A 15,651-nucleotide genomic window follows, 5' to 3' on the forward strand; every position below is an offset into this window, starting at 1 on the left:
CCATCTTTTGCAGGGACTCAATTGGTACCAGCGCCTTCTGTCAAGAGTTTGGGTGTAACCTTTGACGCCTCCCTTTCCATGGAGGTGCAGGTTGCATCCACAGCAAAGGTGGCATTTTTCCATCTCCGCCACATCAAGCAGTTGGTCCCTTACCTCTCTCGCCCCGATCTGGCCACAGTGATCCATGCGACGATCACCTCCAGGCTTGACTATTGTAACTCGCTCTACGCAGGGTTGCCCTTAAAGCTGACCCAGAAACTCCAGCGGGTGCAGAATGCCGCGGCGAGGCTCCTTACAGGGTCCCGGCCGCGGGATCACATTCATCCAGTGCTTTACCAGCTGCACTGGCTCCCGGTGGAGTACAGGATCAGGTTTAAGGTGCTGGTTTTGACCTTTAAAGCCCTATGCGACTTGGGACCCTCGTACCTACGGGACCGCCTCTCCTGGTATGCCCCGCGGAGGACCTTAAGGTCCACAAATAATAATATTCTGGAGATCCCGAGTCATAAGATGGTTAGATTGGCCTCTACTAGAGCCAGGGCCTTTTCAGTACTGGCCCCAACTTGGTGGAATGCTCTTTCCCAGGAGACCAGGGCCCTGCGGGATTTGTCATCTTTCCGCAGGGCCTGCAAGACAGAGCTGTTCCGCCTGGCCTTTGGGTTAGACTCAGCCTGACCTCTGTGTTTTCCTCCCTCATGGCTTGGATTTATGGCCTACTTGCAGAATGCCGCGGCGAGGCTCCTTACAGGGTCCCGGCCGCGGGATCACATTCATCCAGTGCTTTACCAGCTGCACTGGCTCCCGGTGGAGTACAGGATCAGGTTTAAGGTGCTGGTTTTGACCTTTAAAGCCCTATGCGACTTGGGACCCTCGTACCTACGGGACCGCCTCTCCTGGTATGCCCCGCGGAGGACCTTAAGGTCCACAAATAATAATATTCTGGAGATCCCGAGTCATAAGATGGTTAGATTGGCCTCTACTAGAGCCAGGGCCTTTTCAGTACTGGCCCCAACTTGGTGGAATGCTCTTTCCCAGGAGACCAGGGCCCTGCGGGATTTGTCATCTTTCCGCAGGGCCTGCAAGACAGAGCTGTTCCGCCTGGCCTTTGGGTTAGACTCAGCCTGACCTCTGTGTTTTCCTCCCTCATGGCTTGGATTTATGGCCTACTTGAAATGAGGCTGCACTTTAAATTTTAATACTGTATTTTAATCTGTATTTTAATTAATTGTTTTTATGTTTTGTTGTAGTTCTGTTGGTGTCAGCCGCCCTGGGCCCGGTTTTTGGCTGGGGAGGGCGGGGTATAAATAAAAATTTGTTGTTGTTGTTGTTGTTGTTGTTGTTGTTGTTGTTGTTGTTGTTGTTATATTCTCTCCTGGTCATATTTCCCAGCTCTGTGTTAAAACATTTTTGAGAGCAGGATGGTATAACACTAAGCTGAACTTTAAAAAAAAAATGAATTAAAAAAGAATGTGGATATGAAAAAGTAAAAAAAAAAAGGTTTCGTAAAAGAGACATAACAAGGAATCACATAATTAGACCCATCTTTAGCAGCCCCATCATGCTTGCTTTCATTATTCATTTTGTCTGCAAACAAGCAAAAAAAAAAGCAATTATTCAGCAGATGTGCTTATATTGGACATTTTGTAAGCCATGTATCCAGCCCAGATGCTTCAGGGCACTTTTAAACGGAAGATGGACCATTTAAGCATGTATTTATCATTTTAGTGTTGCATGCAAACAGTCATTCAGAAAAGCCATTGGTCACATGACTCCCCAAGAACATTGTTAATAAAAAGGCTTGGGGTTGTGGAAGCCCCTCCCCAAAATTCCTGTCAGAACCATTCAGATTTAATCCCTCAGTTCCTTCATTGCCTCTGATCTAAGTTTGCTGAGGGTGTTGGGAGTTACCAGAAGGCGACTATTACCAATATTTATTTATTTATTTATTTATTTATTTATGCCCCCTTCCCACAACTACCATATACGAGTACCAAGCATTTTAATCATTTCACTGTCTTCTAAACCCTGGAGAGCAGCTGTGGGTCTTCCCCGCTTCACAGGTCATAGACCTGAGGGCATTGTATCATTTCATTTGGCCTTTTCTGAGCCCTCTCTCAGTCTCATTTGATATTTCTTTCCTGAGTGCGAAGCCCAGAACAATATGGAGTATAGCAGATGTGCTGTTAACAATTCCTTGGAAAGTGGTAATATAACCTCTTTGCACTGAAGGAAATTGCTCTATATATGCACCCGTGAATGGGATCAGACTTTCAGGGGGCAATGTCATGGAGCAGAAAATTCATTTGGTTCGGGCAATAATTGCCCTTTTTTCCTTTGTGATTACTTTTTGGAGAAGCTGCTGCCTCGCGAAGCTTTTACACCAGGCCCCACAATGGTGGCATCTAATTTTTCTCTGAAGTCTGCATTATGCCTGCCTTCAGGAACTAGTCCCCTGATTACCCCAGTAACTTCACTAGTGTATATTACATTTATCTTCATTCTTGCAATTCACCCTTATGATATATTGCCAAGTGCAGTAGTCTAGGAATGGATGAATGAAGAAATCTATAGGGTCTTGGAGGTAAAAACATAGCCTCTGATGGAATCCTAAATTATCTTAGCTTTTGCAGGGGAAGACATCAGCAAAGTAGCAAATTTTAGAGTGTCATAGGGCTGGGAAAGGGGCTAATAATAAAATTCAAGTGGGTGGGTACTTTCTTTTTTCCCTCATGCAGCCTGGATTTTTAGATGAAATGATTTTGTAAAACAAATACAACACTGGCAAAAATGTGTCAAAGGCAGGCAAGACAACAGAGTGTTTTGACATTTTAAAATAGCTATTAAATAATAGGCCTCACGAGAACAATTTCTTTTTTATATGAATGTTGTAAGATTGCTGCTCAAGGGTCTCCATTTGCACAAGGGGAAATGTAACACCGAAAAAGAAAAAGAAGATGACGAAAAGAGGACATTGATTTGCAAAGAAGTTGCATATGCCAAAACTGTATACATAATAGATACAAATTTTTAAAAATAATTACTGCAAGGTACGCTTTGTCCTAATTTGATGCAATTTGGTTCAGCGGTTAGGGTGAAAGGCTGTTACATCCCCGCGCGCAGATTATTATTACAATATTTTTTAAAAATATATATATGAAATGGCTATCAAATAAAAGCAGTAGAGAACAAATATCAATATAAAAGTCATTACTGATTAAAACCAGGATTGATCTTATCCATATCAAAACAGAAGTAACTAATACAGCAGAACACCCCCTACCTTTTCTTGCAACAGGGCAGATGGTGATATCTGCATCTAGGGTTAATGAGTTCAATTACCCTATTGCCATAGATAAATTATTTCCTGGTAAGGTTTGAAATGAAAGTAAAATAGCATGATTGCTTACAATGGGTGGTATTCAACTACCTTTTACTCAGAGTAGACCCACTGAAATTAAGTTAGTCATTCATTTCAATGGGTCTACTCTACAGAATTATAGTAAAATTTAATAAAACATTCACAGTGGCTGAAATATACTCGGAGCCGCGAGTGAATTTCATGCTCTTTATTCAGCTCATAGTCATCAAGGAGAAGAAGAGAAGACTAGCTCTTTTCCCAAAACCATCTGCTTATATACATTATTTACACAATGGGCCTTGCGTGATTGGCTACTTCAGGGCTACACCCGTGGGCCAATCAGGTTGTGGATTGACTTCTGCCTGCAGCCTGATTGGCTGCTCCTCCAGGCCAATCAGGTTGCAGATTCACTTCTGCCAGCCGCCTGATTGGCTGCTCCTGCAGGCCAATCAGGTTGAGGATTCACTTCCACCTGGAGTTGGATTGGGTGCTCCTGCGGACCAATCAGACTGCTGATTCTGAATCCTATTGTTCTAGGATTCAGCTCAGTACATAACAGTGGCATAAATGGTTTTAACATTCTGGCCTAATAAAAGGCTTTTGCCAAAAAGAAAAAAGGGAGGCATATGGGTCAGTTTCCTATGAAAGAGTGGTCCAAATGATAAATTCTGATTCTGCCGTTAGGGTGTCAAATTTCAAAATCAGATTTTGATGTCAAAGTCCAATTGTTGACATGTTTTGAATTGTTTCACCTCTATCTTGCCTTTAATGCATCATTTCCAGCAGGACAATTGTTCTTAGTGTTCTCCATTCTCTTATTGGGTACATTATGTTTGTGTATGTTAATTAATAAATGACCAAAACCACAATAGATATCTGTCTGCAAATAATGTGGCACTGCAGGAAGTTAAGAGACGATCATTTTATTCTTAGCCCTGTTTTTGGAATTAGAAAGTGATCTTAGGGGGATATCTCTGTCCTTGTATCTATAAAATGCATGTACTGATATTTACATTCATAAAGTACTTCCACATCCATTTGAGTGCCCAGAATAATTTCTATTCCAGTAACTTCTAAATAAACTAGTCTATATTCCAGTCACATCATTACAAGCATGTTCTATCACCATACAATTATTTATCAAGGGCACACGTATCGTTACTGCTTTCTGTTTGATGCCATTCCCCCCCCCCCAATTAGGAGCATGCCTGCAAAACACTTTGGTGAAGTTTAAACTCCTTACGGTAAAGATTCATTGACACTAGACTCCAAATGTAGAACAGTTAAGCTTGTGCAAATGTAGAACAGGGAGCTTGTAGTGCAGATTAGTATAATTTAGTTTGCACTGTTCCATAGCTGTTGTTGCCACACACCATAGCTGTCAACTTTCGGATTTGAAAATAAGGGATCAGCGGCCTCACCTGTCCCGGGGACAGTCTATGGCAGGGGTAAACAACCAAAGGCCCGTGCGCTGGATGCGGCCCAATCACCTTCTCAATCCGGCCCGCGGATGGTCCAGGAATTGGCGTGTTTTTACATGAGTAGAATGTGTCCTTTTATTTAAAATGCATCTCTGGGTTGTTTGTGGGGCATAGGAATTCGTTCATTTCCCCCCAAAAAATATAGCCCGGCCCACCACATGGTCTGAGGGATGATGGACCGGCCCACGGCTGAAAAAAGGTTGCTGACCCCTGGTCTACGGTATATCTAACAATCCAGGACAGCAGCGAGAAACGGCACTGGGATAAGGGAATTTCCAGCAAAAAAAAGGGAAGGTTGACAGCTGTGGCTTGGAATAAGGGAGTTTCCCGCAAAAAAGGGAGGGTTGACAGCTATGCCACACACACACTATGAATTTGTTAGTTTTGCCATCACTCCCTGCTCTGGTGCAGCATTTCATCGCTAATTATTGATTCACTGTTTCTGTGAGTAGACTATTCTGTTCTGTGTTTGAAGTTAGTCCTACTGATATTGGTATTTACAAATTTGGTTAGGCAGGTATTCTACTCAAAAATGGTAAAGTTAAACATATTAATTTTAGAGCTGTATAAAAACAACAATTCAGGAAAAAAGGTAAATTGTCCTAGTAATTGGAGGAGAAACTATTTTGTCCCCCAATTTTGTTTGTTTCAGAACCATTTTGTTGTTTCACTAGCATTTATACTTGGGGTCAGTTGCACAGAATTCTGATCAGAAATGCAGAGGGTTGCACAGTTAATGTATTATTATTCTCCCCTCCCTAGAAAAGAATGGATTGCCTCTTAAACCTTTGGATCTGCTTTTGGGTGTGGGTGGGTGTTGCAAAACATTCTTATACAAATAAAAAAAGAAATTCAAATGTAATAAAAGCACATTTTCCTAGGAATTCAACCCTGTAGTTGAAATAGCTAAGATAGGGCCCTTGTCAATTTGGTAGTCTTAATAATTTTGTTTTCCTCATCTGTTTTGGAGAATCAAGACAAGTGTTGTGTATTAATACCTGGATTCAGAGGTCGAGTCATAGAACTCCTTCCCTGTTTATTTCAGTGAATAGATAGGCTTTGCTGTGCCTGTATTGTTCTCTTCCTTCGAAAGACTCCACATATCCATGGCAGGCAAGAAAGTTTTCTTTTTTGAATTTGAAATAAGCTGTATCCTCTGCACTTCTTCTATTCCACCCTGTGAGAATTCACATCCTGCAATGAGGTGCTCTCATTTTAACAACCATACAGTAAAATAGCATGATTGCTTACAGCGGGTGCAAAATAATAGTCAAATATTTTGTACCACTGGGTTGCATGCTCATTAAAACTCTCTCCTGGGGACCACTTTATCAGCTTATTGTCTCAGATATTTACCATTTAGAGTATACAGTGTGAATACAAAAGTGGCTCGTGAAGCAATTTGAAAATGTTGTTCATTGTCTCTAGGCTTATATGTACTAGCATTCAGTCAGAATATTGTAATGCGGAGCTTATTTTGGTCAGTCACAAGTTGACTGACACTCTATCCTTTGAAAATAAGGTTTGGCCCTAGCCAGGAAGGATCATAATGCTGTTGAGGCTTTTTAAAAGACAAATGATTAAAAACAAAAAAACAAATCTGTGCATACCGTATGTTTCTGTGTGACAGACTTGGTATTTTTCTTAAACTGATGTTGATAAAGTGCTGAGATTGGCCACTTCTGGGGATTATAGACATATTTGCAGACCAGATAAATTGTAGTCACACACACACATCCTGTTCTATTGGCTACAAGAGAGTGCTTCTTTTAAGTCTATTTTTTTTGGGGGGGTGGGACCCTGTGGGCATCAGGGAAGGCCTCTGTGGTGCCTATGAGGCACCATGTTGGAGACCCTTGATGAAATGAATAGAGTCAAAAGAAGAAGGAATTACGATTGATTAAATCTCAAGAAATAACACTTTTGGTACTGTTTTGAACAATTTGAATCCTTCTTTGGATCTTAACACTTGCTGGATCCAGGAATTAGAAGGGTCTTAGCATACATCGACTACCCACAAACTCATAATAATATATTTAGAGACCAGAATATGTGATATAATCCAGCATTTCCAAAATTCAGCTTTTGTGTAAGATGTAGTATTTAGTTTATTCTTCAGGAGCATCATTTTGCCACAGTCGTGTCCATTTCAGGGTAACTCCAGGGGAAGTAGAAGTACACAGAGCTTTCTCCATACAACCAAGAACTCTACTTTACTAGTGTTCCCAGTCATGCATCTACATCTGAGTTCTATGCATCTACATCTGAACATGTGTCAGCTCCATGAAGACATTCTGCTGAGCATTTGCAGGTTCCTTTTCTCCACCCAGGCATGTACACTCATACTGCAGTGTGTCTCGTCATTTCCTTCATCCGCTACATTTTTGGTTGTGGGGGACCTACCAAGGTCTCCTCCCTTTTGACGTGTTCTCCTTAGGCTTTCCCTACCGGTAGGTATTGCAGCATTCATGAGATCTGACATCTGGTTCTGATCTAAAAACGCCTACACAGTGAGAAGAGTTAAGAAAGGAGTCACAGTATCCTTTTCCTAGGAGTACAAATTCTGTACAGTGATGAGTCACTGGGTTAATCTGATGCTTGAATTCATTCCCTTTGTTTGTTTTTGACAGCGTTGTCCATCAAAGGCACCAACTGAAAAAGCAATTGTTGTTAATAATTTTAAATAAGGTTAAATAAAACTTCATTTTAAAAATACCCAGAGTTAAAATGCTTTTTGCAGGCAAGCATTTTATCCTCATATTCTTCACACATGATCATTTTCTACTTCAAGGTAATGTTTTTGTGGTCACATTGTGGCAAAAGATCCCTGTCACAAAGAGGTCCCTGCCAGCCCACCATGTTCCTGGAAAGCTTTATTTATGGCTTTGCCGGGAGCAAACTGAGTTGGCAGCACTGTGTTCCACCAAGAGCTGTGAAAGAATGGCTTCTTTAAATTCTCCATTTCTCCAGGTGCAGGAGAAATTCTCCAGCAGTTTCTCAGGGTTGGCTCCCTCTCCCTCTCCCTCTCCCTCTCCCTCTCCCTCTCCCTCCCTCGCTCTCTCTCATCTGGAGGAGGGAGGTTGGCAGCAACAGCAACTCTGCTGGCAGTCTGGCCATATTTTATATCCCCCAAAATGTCCAGGGTCTGGGTAGTTTTGTGGTCTTTTTGGCAACGTGTATGTCAGGTGTCACTATCCTCTTTAGGCATGTGAGCACTTTTGAGCAAGTACTGTGGGTGCCACCTCCTTCTGGTTATTTCCCTCTCTCTTCATCCAGATCTGTCCCCCTCCAAGAAACACTTTGCTTTTCTATGAGACCTGGGTAAAAGCCATAGAATTAATCTCAGCCGTGAAAAGCTGAAAGAGGAAGTGGGAAACTGCATCATCACGCATCCAACGTCCTCCTTCAACTTCAGCTCTATGTACTTTTCAAGGGAAAAAAGGGTGACCAATCATACCACCTTAAGACCAAAGAAGCAGTGAGTAAGGGTGGGAGTGGCTCACAGATTTGTGGGCACCTGGGAAAGACCTAAAGGGTACCATTGCACCTACACGAGACATGTTGTCAACCCTGGTGTATGTGGACACTGAGTGGATTTGTTACTAGCCTAGTTACAGGCAACTGTGCAGTAATGTATTTCCTTAAAACAAGGAGGCAATCTTACCTCAAAGCCCTGCTTCCAAATCTCAAAAGTGAGGTGGAAGGCTGTGATTCCTCCGTGAAAGGGAGAACACGGCACATGTTCAGAAAGCACCTAATATTACTTTATGGTGTCTTGAGGTGATTCTTAGCCCTGGGAACAGCTTCTGAGCCCTGGTGAGCTTGGTAAAAATTAAGAATCTGCCTCTACTAACATCCAGTTAACTAGGGATCCATTCAACCTAAGGATAGATGACTAAGCTACTACCATTTGGAGCTGGAACTTGCTATCCCAGTCCATTAAAAAAGGTCAATGTCTTCACTGCCAGATTCCTAGTAAAGTCGTTTCTTCCTGTCAGAATTGTGTTCACTCACATTATAGTCTGATAACATTTGACACTCTCATTACCCAGTTAACAATGACTCCAAGCCGCAGGGAAGCGAAGCCTCAAGACCCTTAAAAATATTTTCCTTCCAGCTGTTGCCAAAACAGAAAGTGTTTATTTTATTTCCCTGCCTGCCCCAATGAATTGCTCCTAATGAACCATTGCCTGATTTAGATGAGAGGTTCATCTTATATTCTAAGAATTTGCAGTGAAATTCTTAGGTGATATTCTTCACTTTCCATCTGACTACATTTGATCGGTCGGTTATGTCATAGCAAAATAATCATCATTATGAAAGTTAATTGGACAGTGAATTTTCATGTTGCGTAGACATCAGTGAGGTGTAGGACAGCAGACCTGGCCTCAAATGAATGCATTGCAGCAGAGGCAGGTTGCTTGGAGGTTGGGTCTGCCACTTCCGCTGCATCCGCCCCCTGCCCATGCCAGCTCCACAGTGCCCTCTGATAAAACCAAGTGCCTGAACCAGATGGCATTCAATGCATTTTTCTGACAAATGAAGTGTGTCATAATATCACATGTTGCTGCACAGGTTGCCTATGACTGCAAATCCCTCCCCTCCCCATGGTATTTTTGGTTTAAACAGTATGAGATTCTTACATCAAACTCGAGCTGGCATTGGCAGCCTCATCAGTTTAACTCAGCTGGCCCTTAGAAGCATTCAGTGGTGCCCGCTTTCAAAGTGAGCTGCGGAGCACATTAAGCCACAGAGATATGCCTTATTAAAGCTTTGTGCCATGCTGTCAGTCTCTCAGTATGACTGAAATCAAGATAAATGTTTAAAGGCGTCACAAATGAGGTATAAAAAAAGAACTGGCCTGAACTTTGGGGCAGTGCTTCCAATAGAACCCAAACCAATCCTTTGAGGTTCAACAGTATACGACTAATCTTTTCTTCCCCTGCAATTACGTGCCTCTGCAGTGGCTGGTTCAAACCAGTGCTGGGAGTAGAAGAGCTATAGGAGAAATCAATATCCCAACCCCATAAGACTGTTTCTCTCATATAAAACGCTCTAGGATTTGAACTAGGAGCCTTAGGATCTAGGGCAAGGAGCTAGCCCAGTGAGCTACCATTGACTATATATGAGAAAGCTTCAGAGCCCACTTCGGGAATAGGGATGTGCAACATTAGTCCCTGTGATTGGCAGAAAGTACAAAGCCTTGGGATTGGCTAGTATAAGCATTATGCTCTGGCCTTCTGAACTTGCGTGATCTGGAGAGCACTGCATTGCCTCACTCAGACTATGGACTTCAGAGATTCTGAACTGGAAAGTGTACCTTTGGGGCTTGGGTGCGGTTGTCCACAGCACTGACACCTTAGAGTGGATACCTGTAGGCTCCTCATACATTATCAGACTCCAGCTCCCATCAGCCCCAGTCAGCATGGCCAATGAGCATGACTGATGAGCATTATAATCCAGGGACACAGAAAGAGCCACAGATCTTCCTCTCCACCTCCTCAGTGTTAGAGCATCTGCTTTGCAGGCAGCAGGTCTCATATTTAATTCCCCAGCATCTCCAGGTAGGGCTGGGGAGAACTCCTGCCTGAAACCCTGGAGAGACACTGCCAGTAAGTGTGGGAAAGCTAGATGTACCACTGGTCTGACTCTGTGTGAGGCAGCTTCTATGCTCCTTCGCTCTGCATACAAATGGCGTTTCCATGCGCTCTGGTTTCTGTCTGTTGCACCAGAAGCAGTTTAAGTCATGCTGGTCCCACATGACCCAGAAAGCTGTCTATGGACAAACACTGGCTCCCTTGTCCTGAAAAGCAAGATGAGAACCACACCCCATAGCCACCTTTAACTGGAATTAACCATCCAGGGGTCCTTTACCGTTACCTTACATACAATATATTTTACATGTTTTAAAGGAACAGTAGTGCTTTCATTCTCCAGAACAGAAATCTGGTACAAACAAGTGCTGCCTGTCTGACATCACACAGACTGAGAAAAAATAGGGTCAGTAACTTGGCAAGGATAGTTTTCTCTTGAAGGAGTGTAGTTCCACACAATGAGGACACATTCCTTGATTCTCCGCCATATGAACTACTCATTAATGAGTCATGTCTTTAACTGGAGTTCTTATTGTGAATGTTTTGAGTTTCTGATTTGCCAAGGGCTGTGGTTTTAAAATGCTCTCTAGTGAGCATTAGATGTAAAAGGTTGAGCAACCTTTGCCTAGTCAAGCTACTCATTAAATTCATTTTTTTAAAATGGGTCATATGAAAAATAAGGCAACTGTGTTTTTTCACAGTTCTCCTACAGAAGCAGGAGCAGAGCAGTTGAGAGAGAAGGTCCTTATTCCAAGGATGGGAAACTGGTGGCCCTGATTATGTTCTTGGACTTACCTGGAACATTAGCCATGCTGGTTGCAGTTGGTGGGACTTGGCATGGCCACATGTTCCCCCTCCCTGCCTTACTCCATGCTTCAAATAAGATGTATATCTAGTACATGGATATGTGATAGTAAAGAAGCAGGTTGACAGACATTTGAACAGAATTGTATTGTTACAGTATTGTTTCCCCTCCATTATATTTTTTTTTCTCTTGCTCAAACATCTGGTATCTGAAGAAGTGTGCATGCACACGAAAGCTCATACCAAAATAAAAACTTAGTTGGTCTTTAAGGTGCTACTGAAGGAATTTTTTTATTTTACTTCGACCCAGACCAACACGGCTACGTACCTGTAATCAAACATCTGGGTTTATCCTCCATTGCTTTCAACAGCATTCCCTCTAAGAGAGGCAGAAAAACCTGCCTGCCTCCTCTTTCCCTCCCAGTGTGGTGAGCAAGAGCAGGGCATGTTGTGTGAAAGGATTATATAGCCATATAGCATCAGTTCACACAGCATATTATAGAGTAGCATAAATACAGTGTGTGATTTAAATTCAGAGGACATGGGTGAGAGAGAACAAAGAGAAGGAAGGGAAAAGGTTAATAAGGGATAAGTGCAAATAAGAGCACCAAGAATTCGTTTCATTTATATTATGGGTGAGGATTGAGATGTGCAGGCAAAGGCTTCATAAAAGAGGGTGCATATTTCAATAGAAATGGTGTTTCCAGCTGGCTGCCAAGAAAGACCAGTCTCAGCCATCCAGCATGCCTAAACCCCAGCTGACTGTGTGACATTCAGCTTCTAATCTACACAAGAATGCCTGCAGGAGAATCACGAGATGCTTGCTATTTGGCAGGGTCACCTAGAGCTGCTAGCAAACTCACCATAAAGGACACAGAATTTAACTGGCAGTTCTCATGGCACCTGCTCTACTTTTCCTTCTCCCTCTCTTGCATTAGTTCAGTGTTTCCCAACCTTGGGACTCCAGCTGTTTTGGACTACAACTTTCATCATCCCTAGCTAGCAAGACCAGTAGTCAGGGATGATGGGAATTGTAGTCTGAAAACAGCTGGAGACACCAGGTTGGGAAACACTGCATTAGTTGACCAGCCCTATTTTTTTAGCTTATCAAAACAAGCCTGCTTACTATCTTAGTACTATTACTCAAGGTGGGTGGAACATATCACCACTATTGCATGTCATAGTTTGAGACCCAGTGTGGTGTTTAGTGGGCAGAGTGCTGGACATGGATTAGAGAAACCTGGGCTTTTTTTCTTTACCAATCTAGATGAGTCCCTGGGTTCAGATCCTTGCCCAGCCATGGAGTTCACTGTATGGCCATGCATGAGCCACTTTATCTGCAAAATTGCACCGTTTCATATCTACATTGCTTTCAGACTCCTAAAATTTATTTTTTCCTCATGCTTTAGGGAAGCTTTTAATGTTTAACAGACCATTGTATTTTAATATTTTGTTGGAAGCCACCCAGAGTGGCTGGGGAAACCCAGCCAGATGGACAGGGTATAAATAGTAAATTATTATTATTATTATGCTTTTTCTAACAAAACATATTCTTCTTCCCTCACTTTGCTTAGTCTCTCTATTCCTACTTTCAGTTTCTGAAACCTACGGATAATTCTAAGACTCTCACTGCTCTCATGTGCAATGTCTACTTTCCATTGTAAGGCTGCAATGAGGATTGTATCTATCCAGCATGGACTAGTGCCTGGGAGATCTGGGAGATCCTGAGCTCCTTGCAGGCAAGGTGGGATGTAAATGGGGGGGGGGGGAACTGAACAAAAATTAAAGCATATATTGCCTAACACTTGAAGGTGCTTAAAACATCATTGTATTGTATAACAATATAAACAGAAACAGAAATAGAAATAGAATTAGAAATAAGGGCTATATTCAACTAATGTGTCCTGTAGTGCAAGGACTTGCTTGTGCAATTAATGGAAGTTGTCCCTCACTTTCCTCCCCCTGTGTGTGTCCCATGCCCCCCCCAAAAAAAATCTGCTCTGGAGGGTTGGGGCAACCCATAGAACAGATTTAGGGGGCACACAGAGAGAGGGGGGCATCCAGTTGTGCAAATGGAAATCCTTGCACTAACAGGAATTGCACTAACAGGCCAGTGACTTCACACTGCTTTGGATGCAATCCTAAATACTTTAAATTATTAACTCGATGTATGCCACCTTTGCCAGAGTTTACCAGAAGAAAAATGAGAAAGAGAGAGAGAAACAAAACAATACAATACAATACAATACAATACAATACAATACAATACATGCAGTCAATCTGCTTTCCAGCTTGTGTCTTCTAGACACTTCAGAGATTGTGTTTATGCATAAAATAATCAGTCCTATCTATGGCAATATCCATTCCTTTCTCCACTGAATTAACAGATTTGAGAAATGTAGCTGATATCAGCAAAAGTTTAAAAAAAGTTTGCTGATGGGACGAGTACAGTGCATTTTAATATATTGATAACCTTGATATTTGGCAAAAGAAGTTTCTGGAAAGTCAATGAAATTATCTCTGAAACAGCATATACAGAGAATAAAATAAAATAGAAAGGTTTCAAAGTCACAAAATTAGGAAAGAATTAATAACCTTGGGATAACTGTTTTGAAACAGGAAGGCCACGTGGTTTTCAGATAAGATATTTAAAGCCATGATTCAGAAAACAAGCAAATCAGCCCATTTTCTTAATAATCTAAATATGTATACCCAAAATAAAAGGACTGATCTGATTCTCAGATCAGCAGCATGACTTAGAAGAAATGCTATGTTGTAAATCAGAAATGTGAACCAACTATCATGTCAGGTATCTTCATAAAGCAATTGCCAGACCAGGAAACTATTCCACCATTGAATGAATCAGCCAATTCTAGATACATAGATAATTCGGAACTCTAAATCTTCTGACCACTCACTACATGCTTAATCAATCAGAATATCAGCGCATATGTCCACATTTAAGAAGCCTTATTATGAGCAATTTAATAAACCATCAACCAGGGTGTCCCAAACTGAAATACACAGGATAAAAAGGATAACAACCACAACAAAATGTTGATTTTTACAGTGGTATAATCTACCTCCAAAAACCATGGGCTTCAGTCTCCAAACCACTTGTAACATTCAGAAACACATGGAAAATCTCAGGAAAATCTCTTTTAATTATCTTCCTCCATAATCCCAACAAAGGACAACAGAAATTTAGCTATCATGTGCATTTTCCTTTATTTAATACGAATGTACACTTTTATTGAATGAACTTGCTGCAAACAGCGGCTATAACAGATAAATATGGACATATGCCATAGATAGCAGTGAGTAAAATTGCTGTTCCATCCATGTCCTAATCGACAAGTACCTTTTGCCAGGTTGGATTACTACCTGCAGAAAAGCAAGCCACCTGTTGGTATAAGAGTGGGTTTTTGGGGACAGGATATGCTGATCTTTTGCTTATATTTGGACTACTGTAGGCTGGGAAAACTCTGACTTGCAAGCCAGTCTTGGCCCACAAGTCTATTTTCTCCCAACCATGCCCACCTGTCAATCAGCTGGTGTCACCGGGTAACATAGAAGCCAACTCCTAGGGGCCGAGGTCCCTTCAGTGCCCAAATAAAATATTTGAGGGCCCCCCCTCCCGAAAAAGTTGATGGGCATTACCATTCATTCAAATGTGTGCTGCTTACTTGCCCCCTCCCACAGTATTTTATTCAAGTTGGCACTCCTGCTAGATAATGTCAGCTGATGAGTGAAGGGTGAGATACAATCCTTCTTCCCCAGTGTGTTACATGTGGTAACATGTGCATCGTACAGCTCTCTAGATTCTGTTTCATGGAGATTTAGGCTACTTAGACTCCTGATTTGTAATCCTCTCTTGACTCACATGCGTACCAACATGCCATGACTGAAAGTTCTGCTGAAAGGCAATTTACGTATCAACAGTTTTAAATGAATTAAAATGAATTTTACTAGGGGGTGATCGACCCACCTCTAATGTGTTCCTTGGATTGCTAGACCTTAATGTTCTCAACTATGGAACATGTTGCAAAGTAATAGCAGCACTCTATCTTGTATTCTGCACCCTGGTGGACTGTCAGGAACCATGCTGAGGAGGGTTGCACTGAGGAAGAATGGTGCGAGCCACCCTTCCCCCCCCCCAATCCTGAATCTTCCCAGGAGCAGGAGGAGAGTATAGATTTGGAACAGTGGTTTGCAGAGGGACATAGTTCAGAAGGCAGAAGCTGGGAAATACTGGATGGGGAACAGCTAGGAGAAGAAACACTGGAAGAAAGAGGGTTAACAAATTCACAGTCACTGGACAGCATTCCTCCAGCACCTTCCCCAAGGTTGAGAAGAGTTCAGAAAGTCTCAGAACAGAAAGCGTAGAAGGTACAAGCTCAGATTGCAAAACATA

The sequence above is a fragment of the Zootoca vivipara genome, chromosome 4 (genome assembly GCF_963506605.1).
Source record: "Zootoca vivipara chromosome 4, rZooViv1.1, whole genome shotgun sequence".
NCBI classification, from domain to species: Eukaryota; Metazoa; Chordata; class Lepidosauria; order Squamata; family Lacertidae; genus Zootoca; species Zootoca vivipara.